The sequence below is a fragment of the Scyliorhinus canicula genome, chromosome 20 (genome assembly GCF_902713615.1).
Source record: "Scyliorhinus canicula chromosome 20, sScyCan1.1, whole genome shotgun sequence".
NCBI lineage: Eukaryota > Metazoa > Chordata > Chondrichthyes > Carcharhiniformes > Scyliorhinidae > Scyliorhinus > Scyliorhinus canicula.
In genome coordinates, this window is record NC_052165.1 from 25,967,067 (window position 1) to 25,983,550 (window position 16,484).

At 35.8% G+C, this 16,484-nt stretch overlaps 1 protein-coding gene across 2 annotated transcripts in view; it reads right to left on the minus strand.

Moving 5' to 3' along the window:
* Positions 1 to 4,323: 4,323 nt before the first annotated feature.
* cpsf6 (cleavage and polyadenylation specific factor 6) overlaps positions 4,324 to 16,484 on the minus strand; it is a 45,954-nt gene continuing 33,793 nt past the window's right edge. For both annotated transcript variants that reach the window (XM_038780094.1, XM_038780093.1), the window contains one exon: positions 4,324 to 5,046. The gene's annotated coding sequence lies outside the window, so the exon portion shown is untranslated. The remainder of the gene's footprint in view (positions 5,047 to 16,484) is intronic.

The window sequence follows — 16,484 nt, forward strand, 5'->3', positions numbered from 1 at the left end:
AGATCTTGGCAGGTCAAAAATCACAAATGCCAAAGACCTCTCATACAGCAGAACTCCTACATTTTTCAGCTCAAAAAAAAAGTTGGTTCAGCAACATCCACTCGATGCAAGACACTCACGTATCCGCACCCAAGGAGGAACAGCAGTGGGATGCCCAAAACCCCTCTTCAAGGATGATTAGACATGGCAAGACTCCAAATCAGGGGTACCCAAATGCGGGTCACAATGATGGGATTTTGGGATTGTGAACTCTTGGGGCAATGGAACTCTAACTAGATTTGACAGCTGTGTGACCCCTTTAAAATGTTTCATTTTGTTTTCCTCAGTGGGCATGACAAATGCATTTATTCTCAAGTTCGACTGCTGCTACAATCAGCCCGTGAAATGGTACGGTCTTCACTTTTACAAGGCAAACCCAGCAATTTTAAAACAACCTCCCAATGGTGAAACAAACATTCTCCTACCCTGCCCGCCCCGAGCTCAACAACTCTTCAACATTCTCTATTGTTACCATGCACAACACTCAAAACCTCCCCCCACCCAATTTTCACTCTGGGATGAGATAGTGAGGCATTTAAAATGGGATCACACCAGGAGTGTGGGGGAAGCACAGACCTAAATATAGATTATCCCCCCTGGGAGTCATGAAAAGAAAATGGTGACACTAAGCGGCGTGCACCGCCACAATAGCCAGTAGTTAATGTAGCTTGGCAATGGCAAATCAACCCACACCACTTGGAATCTTCCACGTGTGGCACTTGTGACAGAACGTTCCTCTCAAGGAATCAGATATTGGGAAACGTGTGTCATATGAAGCCACCTCATCCAAAGTGGATAGTTTGCTGTGTACACTTTTTTTCCAGAGACAGAAAGATCCCGTACATGATGATGGTAATAGAAGCAGAGCATGGGAGACTGTTTTTTGACATGCTCTGGAATCCAGGTTAAACTTTCAAAAAAATGAGATCTGTGATGTGTAGGCCACACATTTCTGTTCCCTCCAACTGCACTACTGGAATTTGAGATGGTTTAACAGTGCAAATCTGTTGCTTGAAAAACTCTTCAATCATTGCAACCTTGGACTGGTTTAAGAGTATTGAACCATGAAATACAATTTAAGGACTTTAAACGAGCAGAGGTATCCTATCAGCCCAGATTTTGCCAGGCGATGGCACTTGCTAGTGACCTCTAAGGAAACAGTTAACAAAGACTCTGGCATGGAGATCATCTGCCCTAATGATACTTTTAATTCTGGCATCAATAAAGCATTGTCATCATACAGTAGTGATGTCTTCAAACAAAACAAGCAGCCAATCACATTCTCAGTCCAAAAAAAAGTATAACTATAATTTGTAAATTTTATCAACAGAAAAAAGCTTGGGACATGTACTTTGGATTAAGGTAGCTGAAATATTAATTTTTTTAATCTATAGGTCATTCCACAAAAATGTATTACAGGGTTTGTTCAGCAGTACCGTTGAGCTTAGATGGCTGTTAAAACCCAGTCACATCTGGGGTGGCACGGTGGTTTGCACTGCTGCCTCACGGCACAGAGGACCTGGGTTCGATCCCGGCCCCAGATCTCTGCTCGTGTGGAGTTTGCACATTCTTCCATTGTCTGCATGGGTCTCACCCCCACAACCCAGATGTGCAGGATAGGTGGATTGGCCAAACTAAATTACCCTTCAATTGGGAAAAAAGAATTAGGCGCTCTAAATTTTTGCACCCAGTCACATCTCGTTCACCATTGCGTATCTTTTTTTCAACAGGTTCACAGCAAGATCATGATTGCTAGTGTCGGAATTCAAGCCATTTCAACAGATTCTCAATTGCAGGGACTTCTAATCCTGTGGAGGAGTAAGCAAATCACTGACAGCAATGTCTGGATTTCCATGTTTAATTACACGTGTGGACAAGCAGCTGTCAATTTTAGGGTTATAAAGTGTTTTGCCACTAGAACCACCATAAAATCTGGGCCATTAATACAATTTTTTAATTTTTGGTCTCAAGTGGAATATATATTATTTTCTTCAATTCAAAACTGTTTCCGCCCAATAGAAGTTAATTCATTTACATAGTCTAACCCATTGCAACACTGAAATATTCAGCATTCTTTCTAAACTACGGGCTAACCTTCAATACATTTATACATTATTCAACTGCATACCACAAATAAAAACACTTGAATTTTATATAAAACCTTTTATTTTAAAAAATGTTTAAAAATGTGTAACAAAAGTGCTTAGTCAATAATTTAAAAGCAGATAAGCAAAATATCCTAAAATTTAATTTTTTAAAATGATTTTACTTACCTGAGTCTTGTTTTTGAACACCCATGTTTTAAGAATGTGTTTTGGTAAATGTCTAACATTATTTAATTATAAATCTCATACCTGTACTGGAATACTTTATTTGTGCTGTCTGGTTTCTTGGTGAACATAGCTTGCATGTGTTAGAAAGGTTAACGTTCACAATTATGAAAGCAAAATTCATAATTTAAAAAAACACAATGTCCAACCCATAACTCAATTTACTGTTTATTTTACAATTAATGAGTAATTTCATGCAAATATGATCCATTTTCAATTCTAGCAATATACTTTGTAAATACTGGTTCAGATCAAAGGCTTTCCAGCGAAACAAAATATAATGTAAAACCAAAGTTATGATTTTTACAATAAAAAAAGTTATGGTAGGCACCGTCTTTTTTTAAATACTGACTTGTGTAAAACACCAAAATTTTGCAGGAGGCAAAACAGTGAATCATCTGTTACACGGGCTAAAGAATTACATCAATCGCACCCCACTACCAACCAACCCACCCACCAAAAAAATACTTGTAACATTGGTTGTTTAAGGAAGAAAACAACTTTCACCAGTGCTGATACATTCAACATAGTGTGAACCAAAAATGCTGGAAAATTGTCAGCTAAACTAGAGCATAAAAAGTATGCCCAGTCTTTTATTTTAGAAAAACACATTTACTTTCACCGTCAAGCAGAAGCTAAATTTAAATGCCCCACTTCTATACTGAAAATTTTACTTCTCTACTGTCAGTAATGCATCAGATTAGCCACAGGAAGCAAACTTTAAACGTCACAGCTGATTTTTCAGTCAAATCATGGATCATAAAATCTAGCTATGAGGGAGGTCTTGTGGCACAGTGGGTAGTGTCTCTACCACGGAGTCAGAAGCTCCGGGTTAAAGTCCCACCCTGAACTTGATCAAAGAATATGGTGCTTGCAACAGGTTGCTTATCCTTCCAATATATGCCAATGGCAGGCAGGTAAGAATGGGAGAAATTCCTGGACAGCCACATGTTTTAAAGAAAGTTGGAGACTACCTTTACGCCAGACTGCAACATTCACATACAAGTGCATGTTGCCACAGCAACTCTGACTCCAAACATCCCACCACCTAGGTATGAGGGCCCAAAGGGAGCAGCATCCCAAGCTCAGTGGGAGAACTGAAAACCAGGGCCTCTAAAATGGGAGTAAACTGCTACCACTAGTGCAACCAGTCACCCATTGAACTGACATTTTTTTTATTACATTTTTGAAACTTAGGACATTTTGCAACTGACAGCTGTGCATTAGACTAATCACGTCCCAGCCCATAAGCATTTTTTCTTCAAAAAGCTTAAACATTTTTGTATTTACTAGTGATCGAGTTTCACACATTTGACATTTAAGACTTTTCAGTGCAAAAATAGTGCTAATATACAGAGTTAAAACTGTGCTACCCTTGTTTTGTTCTGGATTTGTACAAGAACATTGAAACCATCAAAACGGTAATCTACACGGACTGCCCTTTTGACCATACATGCTTATAGACACCGTTTTTGCTAATTTTCAGAAACTAAGGCTACAGAAAAATACTTGACATGGACTGCATCTTCTCCTGAAGGCTAAAAATCTATTCATAAAAAGTAAAAAGCAATGTGTAGAGGTTTTGGTGGTTTTCAAATTCAAACTCAAGACAAAATGAAAACAGATACAGAGTTTTCAGCTTCAATTACCACAATAAACATTTAGAACATGGGCTTCTACTTCTATATTCAGCTCGTCTGTCTGTACTGTTCTATTATTTAAAAAAATTCTTTTAAGCATTTGGTATTTCAAAATAGTCTACATTAAAATACAAATGCAACTGCTGTACATTTTTGAAGTAAACCATTCCTCTCCCCAATTGAGGTAGCAGAGGCAGATAAAAACAATTAACACAGGACATGAAAAAGTCCTTTCACTAAAATCAGAATTTCATGCCCAACACACTATGCTTTGACATACAAAACAGGAAAAATGTTTTCTTCTACACAAGTAGTGTTTGTCACAGATTATAGTACTGATCTTTTTAATATCCAAAACGCGAAGCGTGTTAAAAATGTCAAATTAACCACATCTGGATTTCTTTGTCATTATGCTTCTGTATTAAAACTACAATGGGAGGTTGACTAACACAAGCTTCAAACCAACTGAGGCAAATTACACATGTTGGAATTTATCAAATTAAAATACCACAACATACAGCCTTCAAAAGGAATTCAACATCAAGAAACTGAATCTGAGAACTTGCATAATCTACTGTAGGCTCCATTTAACAGTTTATTACAACACTAATAGTACATCTAGTTTGATAAACTGAAACTTAGCTGTTTGCAGTCATTATTTGAACATTAACATTTTTGTAACAATTTTGGTAACAAGATGAAAGAACTATAAAAACAGTGAAGCTAACGACTTTTAAATTTACATGTCATGTACTTCTAACGCTTAGAATACGAAGAGTTGCCAAAGCTTTTAGTAACTTTTAAGTCACACAGGTTGTGTCCAAATAAAATGGTTAATCAAGCAACATAAAAAAAATGTAGAGCAATCAGTTACCATTACAGTGGATTTGCTTTATTCGTTACTGTTGCTCCGTTTAACCACGTAGCCTGAGAATTCCTGTTCAACCATGAAATTCCAACAGATGGATAAAGGGCAGTCTTTTCTGTGAAGAGCCTTTGTTGTTTCTTTTATCTGGGAGACGTTTCTCTTCAGACAGCTGTAATGTGTCAAAATTCATGATGTAGATTTTGTTCTTCCCTGACTACGTTTGTACATACTTTACACCATCACACTGAATTTACTGAAGAACATATTATAAAACATGCATGTGTATTAATGTGTCTTGAACATTTTTCCCCCATTAGTGCTCAAATACTACAGATTGAAGAAATCAGAAACAATTTAAAAACTTCCACTTTCAGCAGTTGCAAACTTTTCCAAATATTTTTCCCGCACATTCTAAGTCTCTCAGAATATACCAAATATACATTTTCAAGACCAATCAATATTATGCTACACATCAGTAAATTAATTGATTAACACAGCATAATTATTTTTCAATCACATTCAGAAGTAACCATTTAAAAAAGACTTGAACTATCACAGACTCATTAGAAAACATTTCAAGCTTGAAAATTGAGCTCAATTGTGACCTTTCACCAGCTGACCCAGCAAAATAGTTGTAACTCGTATCAAGATGTGTTTTGTTGAATTTTAAATGCTTTATTTTATTTCAAAACAGTTATTGAGTTAACAGTCACATTTTATTGAGAGCCAAATCATAATACATTCCTTGACAACTAAAGTGCTTGTTCACATTAAGCCATTATGTTCATTAGAGTTCTGTAAAAGTGTGCACCCAAAACTTACATCCTTGAAAACAAGAGAGGCACTTAAGAGGAAATACAGCTGCAGATTTTTTAAAAACAAAAAGAATATAAACTTAAAAACTTAGGAGATACTTTAATTACAGGTTAAAGGTCACAACTGGGCCAATTTGTATGTAAATACTCCCCTTTAAACATCTTCAATAAAGACATGAATTGGTGAATGGTATTTGCTGGAAAATTATCAATATATTACACCTTACAAAAACAGAGATTGCTTTCTTGCATAACAACCAGACATGCAGATATACAATGCTTCAAGCTAAACTCTTAACATTATCTTCTATTTAAACTGCGTCTAATTATTTCCAATCTGAATAAAAATATTAAAACAATTTTACAAAATTTTGCAACAACCAACGGTTTCCCTGTATCCTGTAATTTCAGCAACTAATAAACTGAACTAAAGTCTTTGGATTATGAATTACATCACTGAACAGCAGAAATAAGCTAAGCTTTTTGCTCTTGGAACCTAGTTATTGATGAAGCCATTGCTTAATAGGAGGTTACTGCACACTTTTCCCCCTTGTTATCCAGAAACTATTAATTGCACCAGACTAGGTCTTGTAATAAAATTCTGCGAGGCCTTAAGAAGCTACAACTTTTATACCATATTTAAACAGTATTCAAGGCTGTTTATGCATATTTCAATGCTTAGTTGAACTACAAATAGCACAGTCCATTAAATAGCAACGCCAAAGTATAATTTTTTGAAGGGAACTGTTCGGGTTTTGCAGTAATCTAGAAACGTTGCAATACCGTCAGCACACTAAATTTTCAGTAATCATCTGAACCAGAATGTTGGAAGAATAAACTTTTACACTCAATAAAACTGAGCCTGTGTCACGTAATCTCCATGAGACAGCATTTCCCTCAGCCACACTATCACCAACCTCCACCACCGACCCAAAAAGAAAGCTCAAATTGCACAAACACGAATTAACTTTGAAAAAGCACACCATTGTGTTCCTTCAGAATTTAAGACTCTTAAACATAAATTAAAACATTATTGGATTTATGGATAAATAATTAACGATAGAGTTGAAACTAATTAAAAGTCTCCTGAAGAGCATGTCACACAATGGCATCAAAACCTAGCGATGTGTATAGAGGTAATATCTTTATGGAGGTCAAGAAATGTGAAACGTTGGACACTTGAAATGCATTCATTTCCCACTTAAACAAGCATCACCAGTCTATAAAGGTATTAAGTAGTTTAATTTAATGACCAATCGAAAAATAAATACTGCAATATGTTAACTCTCAACATTTTTAACAGATTTATTTAAGTTGTATGTTAATACTTTTGAGGACAACATCTGTATTGAACAATACATAAGGTGCCCTCGCAGCAAACCAATAGCCTGCAGATTACAATGACTGACCCCAAGCCAAAGTAGTCAAAGTTTCCTCTGCTGTTTGCAGTTCTAAAAGGACAATTAAAAACCCTCCCCACCTGCCAATACAGCAAGTGAAGCATACATCTAAAATGGATAACCACTAATCCAATAGATCAGTTGTTCATCCAGTGCAGCGCCTAAGTTACCGGTCCAATGTTGACAATAAATCTAGAATAAAAACACTTAGAAAACAGGTCAGAGGTCAAAGAGTCCGAGTTCCTGATAACTCAAATTTATTAATCACTTTCAATAAATGAAACATGCTTTTGACTTTCCATCGAGTCAACCTATTTCTTCATCTTTAGGGGCAGCATGGTGGTGCAGTGGTTAGCACTGCTGCCTCATGGCACAGAGAACCGCGGTTTGATCCCAGCCTCTGTCACTGTCCGCTGGGAGTTTGCACATTCTCCCAGTGTCTGCATGGGACACAAGAACTGGGATCAGGAGTAGGCCATCTGGCCACACGAGCCTGCTCCACCATTGAACAAAATCATGGCTGATCTTTTTTGTGGACTCAGCTCCACGTACCCACCCACCTCGCTTACCATAACTTAAATTTTCTTTACTGTTCAAGAATCTATCTACATTTGCCTTAAAAACATTTAATGAGGTAGCCTCAATGCTTCACTGGGCAGGGAGTTCCACAGATTCACAACCCTTTTGAGTGACGTTTCTCCTCAATTCAGTCCTAAATCTACTTTTGAGGCTATGCCCCCTAGTTCTAGTTTCACCCACCAGTGGAAACAATCTCCAAGGTTCGATTATATCTATTCCCTTCATAATTTTATATGTTTCTCATTCTTCGAAACTCCAAAGAATATAGTCCCAGTCTACTTAGTCTCTTCTCCCAAGCTAATCCTCTCAAACTAGTGAATCTCCTCTGCACACCCTCCAGTGTCAGTACATCCTTTCTCAAGTAAGGTGACCAAAACTGTACACAGTACTCCAGGTGTGGCCTCACCAGCATCCTATACAGCTGCAACATAACCTCCCAGCTTTTAAACTCCATCCCTCTAGCAATGAAGGACAAAATTTCATCTTCCCCCTTAGTTACTTGCTGCACCCGCAAGCCAACCTTTTGCGATTCATGCACAAGGACACCCAAGTCCCTCTGCACAACAGCAGGCTGCAATTTTTTTACAATTTATATAGTCGTCCATTTTACTGTTATTCCTACAAAAATGACCTCACATTTAACAACACTCAACTCTCATCTGCCCACTCACTAACCATCTCACCTCCACAACCCAAAAAGATGCGTAGGGTAGGTGAATTGGCCACGTTAAATTGCCCCTTAAGAAGAATTGGGTACTCTAAATTTATTAAAAACTTATTTCTTCATCTTTAGAGAACACAATCTACATCTTGCCATTTACTTTCAAATATTTTTTTTGTCTACATAAACATTAGGAAACCTACGTCTAGTTCAAAAGACAATGCTGCTCAAAGTGACTTAACTCTCGAATTGTTAAAAGACTGGGAGGAGTAATTGATTTGATCAGGTAAAGGTTATTAGCCAAAATAAAACACGAAGAATTGTTTACATTAAAATTGGAACCTTGTGGATGGTTCGTGAATGCAACACAGATTTTAAAAAAATAAATTTAGAGTACCGAATTCTTTATTTTTCCAATTAAGGGGCAATTTAGCATGGCCAATGCATCTACCGTGCACATCTTTGAATTGTGGGGCAAGACCCACGCAGATATGGGGAGAACGTACAAAATCTATACGGACAGCGACACAGAGCCGGGATTGAACCTGGGTCCTTGGCGCTGGGATGCTACGCAGATTATGTCCACCAAACTGGTGTTACAATGCATACCAATTATAAGTGTAACAAAAAAATCAGAGTAATAATAGAAAATGTATTTTATTATAAATTTGAGTACCCAACTATTTTTTCCCCCAATTAAGTGGCAATTTAGCATGGCCAATCCACCTACCTTGCACATCTTTTGGGTTGTGGTAGTGAGACCCATGCAGACATGGGGAGAATGTGCAAACTCCACACAGACAGTGACCTGGGAATCGAACCCAGGACATCGGTGCCTTAAAGCAGTAGTGCTAACCACTGCGCCACCATCCTGCCCTTGGAGTAATAGAAGATGTTGATGCAGATCTTGTTCAAATTATTACAATTTTAGATAACTCATGTTAGGTCACATTATTAAAAAGATGGACATTGTTTTTTTTTAGTATATTTACAATTTAGCAAATATTCATGTCACAGTTCAATGAAACAATACAGAAATAAATCAATTCTGTTCTATAGGAATGGCTAAAATTAACATGCACCATTGACATTCAGCTGAACTAACTGCGTAGTTCAGTTACCATAGTGATTGTATTTAGGACATGTGCAGAAGAATGCCACTGAACATTAATATAGAAATGGGTTAATCGCGCACATTTGAAAATATGCTGATTGGACTTTATCTGGCTACTAGGTTGTCTTATCTACTTGTACCAGGAGGACAAACTTTTATCATTTGACAGCAATTAGCAACTAATTCACACAAAGGAATTAAGTTTACTCTGGCTACACCTTCAACAATGTCTCAAAAACAGCTTACTTTTGAGTGTAGAAATAATAATTACTAAAATTACACCATTAAGGCAGTTGTGCTCCAAGAAATTAAAGCTAAAGTACCACAAACTCATGATGCAGTCATAAATGGGCAGTTATATTACCCACTGGAAAAAAGGTCTCAAACTGATATAATAGATACACAGCCAAGAGTATATTTTGAACTGGAGCACACAATGGAGTCACTAAGATTTCCACTTTTTGGGTATATTTATACCTTTAGATCCTGGACTACCGAATTTATAATTAAATGAAAATCAATTTTCAGTACACCAGTCCTATATTTGTCAATCCCAGATAATTGTCTTTGTAAATATTTGATATTTTCCTCAGCCCAAGCCACAGTCATGTTATCTTCTGCTCAAAAGTAATTGCGGAAATACATCCAAAGTCAATTGCAGTGAAATTTCACAACACACTTTTGCTGCAAAATAGTGGTGCAAACTATTTTCCCAACTCCTACCTTTATAAATCAAATATTTTTGATCTAATTTCCAAAGAACTTTGAAATGAATAATTTTGTACAAAATTGAGAATGATGCTCAGATGCATGTTACAGAAATAATTGGATTCATACTTTCTTGCAGCAATGCCATAACATACAGTTTTAAGATATTAAATTGAAAACAAGTGGTGTAGAGAAAACTATTCCAATTATAATTACAGCCTCATTCTTCCCCGCTAATCTATACACCACCAGCAGGTTTGGAAAAGGTTTCTCAACTTGGGAAGAGTATTTTGCATATATTAATCATGAATGTTATTTTAAAAATGGTAAATATCAGAATACATCCTGACACCAAGAAAAACATCAAGAAAAGTCACTTGGAGAATTGCAGCCCATCCATCTCACCTCCTCCCCTATTTAGGGGAGGCAAAAGACCGATGTTCTTTTGTCCCACTTTCTTAACAGATCTTGTAGTGATACTCAAAGCTTAATTTCTCTAAACATCATTATCTGCTATTTTTGTCATCAGCAAATTTTGAACGTGTGCATTGCACATCGAAATCCAGGTCATTAATATAGACCAAGAAAAGCAGTGGCCCTCATACTTACTTCTAGAAATCCCCATAATATACTTTTATCCCATCCAAAAATTAACCACTACTCTACATATTCTGTCACTAAGCCAATTCTGTACCCATAATGCCACTGTCCCTTTTATTTCATTGGCTTCGACTTTGCTGACAAGCTTGTGGTCCTTCAGTAAATGCCCATGTACACAACACCAACCTTACTTACCCTTGTGAACCATCTGTTATCTAAAACAAATCATGCAAGTTAAATACAATTTGTCTTGAGCAAATCTATGGTTTTATTTAATTAATCCAATTTTTTCATCCCGAGTTATAGTTTCTAAAGTTTTCCCACCACCAAAGTACTGAGATTAAACTCGCTGACATGTAATTGTTGGGTTTATCCTTGCATCCATTTTTCAATAATTACCCAGTCCTCTGGCACAAGGATTGGGAGAATGTGGCCAATGCCTTTCCAATTCCCATCTTTACTTCCCTCAATATCCCAGGCTGCATCTGGAGACTGAGCCTTTCCAATACCTCTTTAGAGAGGGTTTAGATACTATTTGATTGCATTCAAAATCATGAAAGGCCTACACAAAGTAGCCACGGAGACAGTGTTCCCATTAGCAGAAGCATTGTGAATGATAAGACACTGATATAAGGTGAATGGCACAATCTGAGTATAGTGGAGGGAGACGGTTTTTTTTAAAAACTCGATAATTATATGAGGAGAAAACATCTGGAGGCCTACAGGGAAAATGCAGCAAGTGAAGCCAGCTGAACAGCTCTTACAAGTCAGAATGGACACAATGGGATTCAGGGTTACAACACAAAACCGTGACTGTGACTCCATTTTAAAAAAAAATCTTCCTCCTGTTCCAGTGTTTTAGAAAAACTGATAAAATGCAGTTAATTGTGTAACTCATTTCCATTGACTTAATGAGCAGCGGGTCAACTTAGTGGAGAACTAACTCTATTAAAAAAACTCTTCTTACGATGCCTCTGACCAGCAATTTTGAAAGCATGGGTGGATAAAGACAAATTTGGGTTTATTTATCTTTTGCACAATCCGCAAAAATATGGTCATTCAGAATAGCCTCCCGTTTACTGCCATAAAATTTATGGACCTAAATTATTAGTCAACTTTTCCTGATTTGAAAAAATGCTAGTGCTGCATGACTTGGCAGGTGTCAAATTATATCCAACAGTTTTAACAATTCCATTCAATGAGAGAAGATGGGCATAAAAGAGATTGGGCTTAAATATTGCAATATTGGCAATATTATTGAGGGAAGTAAAGATGGGAATTGGAAAGGCATTGGCCACATTCTCCCAATCCTTGTGCCAGAGGAATGGCTAAAGATTTCATTCTACTACCACAAAAAAATCATATCTTTTGATAATTTTAATGCATGCTGGAGCAATAAGTCATTGGAGATGGTTTTGTGGTGCAACATGTTGAAAGAAAACTTTGTATCAATGAATAAACCAACATGTAAAATCACTTCCATGAACTTTATTAATATGGCAAATCCACGTCCCAGAATCTCCAGACGGGAAATAATGTCTCATGGTGATTATATGGGTGTTATCAATATGTATTTTTTGAAAACTTTAAAAAATCTTGAAACCAGAAAATGGAAATAATCAGCTGTCCATCTTTTACAACAAAAATTCTGCAACATACAAACCTTTACGGCACACTGGAATTGTAAAATAGTCGCAAAAGGTAAAGTACATTTATTCAAGCAGTAACGCCTATGAATGCTTTCTACACTATTAATATTTTGTAGAAATATTAAACGTTTGAAGATTTGAGGAGTCTTGTAAAGAAACAAGTAGAATGCACTGTTTGTTTAGCAAAACACAGCCAAAAGGCAAAGTGTTGTCCTCTTTCTGGGCAATTTATCCAAGGAAAGGGGATTGGGAATTACAGAAATAAGCTATTTAAAAGAAACAGATTTGAAGCGGAATCCAAATATGGATCACAAAACGCACATAATTTCTATTCCACCAAAAATTGAAATCAATCCAACCATATGTAGTTTTATGGATCCAACATTCAATCCACAGATATAATTAGGAAATCAACCAACAAAAAAAAAACACACAATGAGAAATGGCACAGAACACAAGTGATTTGATATTTAGGGTTTTGAAATAAGAGGGATAATTAATGAATTTTTAACTTGTAGAGATCACACTCAAATTATATTACAACGCAATTTTTCACACCCCTGTAATAGGTCATTTTTAAATTTTTATACAGGAAAGAAAGCCAGCATTTTACAGCATTTACATAAGATACAAAAATTATTTTACAATAAGAGTATTTTGTACAAATCTCTAGTTCCAATTACTGTGGATAATTCCTCGTGCAAATTGTGGCCTAAATTTTGTATGCAAGACAACTATTAACAATATTTTATTCACCACTTTTAAGGCATTATATCCCCAATTGGCTTATAAAGATGAAATAGAAATTTTCTGCAACTGTGAAATGATACAATAAGCACTACATAGCTATCAGTTTACAAAATAAAAACACCAGACTAGACAGGTTTCCTAAATCTGCAGAAAATGTTGACACAAGTAAATAGTGAAAGGTACAACACAAGATTGCCTTTAAATTGGGAAGTATGTTTCTAAACATTTATATCTTTCGGTCAAATTTCTGAAGCAAGGTAAGAAACCGACTATTTTGAAATTTGGAATTAGTGAAGATTGAATGCTTTTATTAAATAATTAATTAGACGTTTGCTAGCTACAAGGTACAGCCAACATGCAGGGTAACGGCAATTTCTTTCACATTGCCATCGGAAACCCAAGGGAAAATTTAAGAAAGGCAAAAGGTAGAGTGGAACTCGTAACCTAGTCCAATTTAATAGTTTATAATGGAGAGCACATTTTATATGAATTTACATATAGATTGCAGGGAAAGATATGCAGACCATCCAATTCAACCTTTCATACAAGGCAAACAAAGTTTTATGACCAGTCTCAGTTACAGGTGCCAACCACATCAAAAATATATCGTCAACACAAGTAACTGCACTGTTTTGGAAACTTTTGAAATGATTTTCACATGCAAACTATTCAAGAAATTTAGTGAAATTTTAAACCCAAGATCAAAATTTAAAATGTTAGTTATAATAAAACACAGAACTTAAAGTTACCAGCAAAAGGGAAGTTCTTGGAGAATACTGCATAGCTTCAAATGCATATGTTCAATGAACATTTTATTCATTTTTCCATACAATGCATTAAAGATCAACTCTCCACCCCAACAAGTAACCTAATTTGTTTTTCATCAATGAACTCAATTCATCACATCTGCAAATTTAAACTGCCAGATGATATTGGGCAAAATTATTATAAATAAGTTTTAGTTAATTTATCATTTAATTTGACATTTCATGTGACTTTCATAGTTTCCTAATTCTGAACTCTAGGATATACTGTGCAATTAAGCCACATGGATTCATACTGCAGTTTACAGAATATATAGTTAAAGCATGCAGAAAATAAAATGCAGCTTAGCCTACATCTTGCGGTATCCAAGTTTCATATACTTATAGACTATGGATTAAGACCTTAAATAACTACAAAATTGAACAAGAACTGGATCTAATCCCTACTTGTGTGAATAGATTGTGTCTTCTGGTATCCTGGCTTTACAGCAGCATTACATCACTGATGCATATTTCATATGTTTAACATTGCTTACATCATTACAGACATTCTTAGTGTGGCAACTTAAGGAATTGCATTGTCAGGTGTTTTTTTAAACCCTTTAAAAATAAACCAGGCTTCAATGCACACAAATATCAGACTATATCAGTTACTCTTTGACAAGCTACAGTAAATCTGAAACTGTGAAACCCATTTACAAACTGACAGTGATGCACCCATCAAAGGAGACAGGTCTTCAATTGAAGATAGCACAGAAGAGCAAGGGGAGGACAACTGCCCAATAGGTTTAAGGAATAGTGAGCAACAATAGTCAATGGCCAAATACGGCAAAATGAAAATGTGCAATAAGATTTTTGATTTAAATTTTCTCATTTTTTAATATAAATAACTGGCCTCTATCTATTCTTCTCTGCCTATAGGATTTAGTACAGGCGTCCCCATGGCTACAATTAGTTCCATGTGTCAATAACTGGGAACAAATAAATGTAACATGAAATATTTGTAGCACGGTCTCACCCAACCAAGGCAAGTAGGCATAAGTGAAAAAATTCATAAACTAAATTCCTGAAATGCCCAACATTAGAATCCTTAAATCAGAAACATTCAAAATTAGTGCCATTCATTTCTGGTGCAACAGTAGTGATTGAAGATTTGTGTTGATGTTCAGCAATGTCTTTATGACTAATTGATATTAGTTGCATGAACTTTGTTATTTGCAATACATTCAAACGATTTTTATGTTGGTAAGAAACCAACTAAGTGAATTATTAATGCAGTAATACTTGGGAAATGACCAAATTATGTAGTGTATAGAGTCCACAAAATAAATTGCACTTGGCATACCAGAAAGACATTCTCAATTCCTTGAAACTATAATACAAACATTTCCCTATATTATGGAGAAAACATTGATTAGGGTGAATACACTCAAATTGATAAGATTTAAAGTGAGGGGGAAAAAGCAGTACTTCACATACAAAGAGTGCATAAAATGAACTTCCATCAGCCTGGATATTTTTAAAGGTCACACTAAAGAAAGCATCAAAGTGGGCCTTAAACCATCAATGGCATTTTCTGTAAACTATACGTATCAAATTTAAAACTTCAGAGTAAAGATTTCCATAAACAAGTCTTTTTTTAAAACCAACAAGTACCTATTCAAGATATAATAGCATAAGAATTACAATACTAATTCTAATAAGACTGGTGGCTGGATTTGTAAACTTCTCAAAAGTGTGCAATTTTTATCAAATGGACTATCAGAACTCAGACACTGCTTTAAAAAGTGCAAGAGACAAGAGTGCGTTTAATTTTTAAGCTAACTTTACAATAAGTTTCGACAATAAAAAAAATTAAACCATTCCTTTATAGAACCTATTTACCTGTGGGAAATAAAAATTAAACTGTCAACCAATTTGCTATTTTACAATTTTTCTGCATGTGATACTTGGAAGACTGCATCACAAAACATTACTTGAAAATCTTTATTTGTATCATTACGTTTTGATCATTATTATGCTCCCTTTGATTCTGGGCTAACTCAAATACTATAAATTTTAAGTGGAGTTTAGCTTAGATGGGCTTTTTGGTTGGCATTGACCAATTTGGGCCGAAGGGCCTAGCTCTGTGCCATAGATTCTATGAAGTAGTTCTGGCATAATTTATTTACTCCATGAAAATTGTTTATCTTACTGAATAGATAAATCATAGGAAAAAAACCCAAAAATATGCAAAACTGATTAGGAAATAGCACATGCTCCATTTTGAAAATTATTCCACGGTAATTGTGTAGGACTGTCCTTGTTTGGAAAGCCTTTTTAACACCAACTAGGTGTAAAAGAACAAAATGCTTTAAATGGAATGTTTATCTACCCAACAGGAGAAAACCAGAACAATCACAGATTATAAAATAACTTGGGGATAACAAATAAGTGCTTTACCTGAAAGTTTATTTGAGGCAAAATATATTTCTGTCAACCTTAATACAGGACACATCAAGTTGCTCTTTTCAGAAATGTGTCACAAAACCAACAAATCCAGATGGTTTGCTCTTTCAGGCACCATC